This window comes from Etheostoma spectabile, chromosome 9, assembly GCF_008692095.1.
Source record: "Etheostoma spectabile isolate EspeVRDwgs_2016 chromosome 9, UIUC_Espe_1.0, whole genome shotgun sequence".
NCBI classification, from domain to species: Eukaryota; Metazoa; Chordata; class Actinopteri; order Perciformes; family Percidae; genus Etheostoma; species Etheostoma spectabile.
The window spans coordinates 14,002,060-14,002,856 of record NC_045741.1 but is presented as its reverse complement, the minus strand read 5'-3'; the positions used below and the strand labels follow the sequence as shown (position 1 = coordinate 14,002,856).

Sequence of the window (797 nt, the reverse complement as noted above, 5' to 3'; positions counted from 1 at the left end):
AAAAAAACACCACTAACTCGTGTCACAGAGACTGTATTAGGTATAAAATTACTACTAAATATAGTGATATATTAAAATTGATTAGTAATGCGTTACAGCAAAAAAGGAATACATTACTGTAACTGTGTTACTTTTGTAACCCGTTACTCCCATCACTGTTCTTTGAGAAGGGTTACAGTGTCATCGCTCCACACATTTGTTTTTGTCTGACGCCATTTTATGTTACGTCAGTGGGCGTTTAAGTTACATGCTTCACGACAGCCGGAGTTATTTCAAGTCTGTTTCCAGTGCATTTAGCTTTCATTGACCCACTTCCCCACCAATTGTTTTGCGACATTTTGAATTTTTATCCAATTTTCTGCCATTTCCATTCAGGTTTTTTTATACTTGCAAATTGTACATGAATACTGGTGGATGGAACTTTCTGTTTGCATCCGTATTTTTTTCTATTTAAAATAAATCGTAGCACTACAATATAACTGGTTTTCATCACAACCTGACATGCCTCAAAATTGATATTGTACAGACTGAAACAGATGTTATTAGCCCAATCTCGTACTGGGTGATGTGCAGTAAACTTGTAAAATGATAAGGTGCCTTTAATTTTTTTTAAACCACCTCACCAGTTATTTTGTCTTAATATTGTTTACTCTTATTGTCTCCTTCACCAAATGATAACTAGCTCCATATTAGCAGCAAATCATTTAAACACACACAATTACAATGCTAAGCAGCTTGACAATGTGTTCTGTCTGTTATTCTGTCTGTGTGTGTGACCTCTGACCTTGCCCTGTCCC

The 797-nt window shown here is 35.8% G+C and overlaps 1 protein-coding gene across 2 annotated transcripts in view; it reads left to right on the top strand.

Annotated features, from left to right (window-relative positions):
- The window catches only part of LOC116694964 (protein ENL), a 20,408-nt gene that overhangs the window by 14,266 nt on the left and 5,345 nt on the right, over nucleotides 1-797 (top strand). The window lies entirely within an intron of this gene.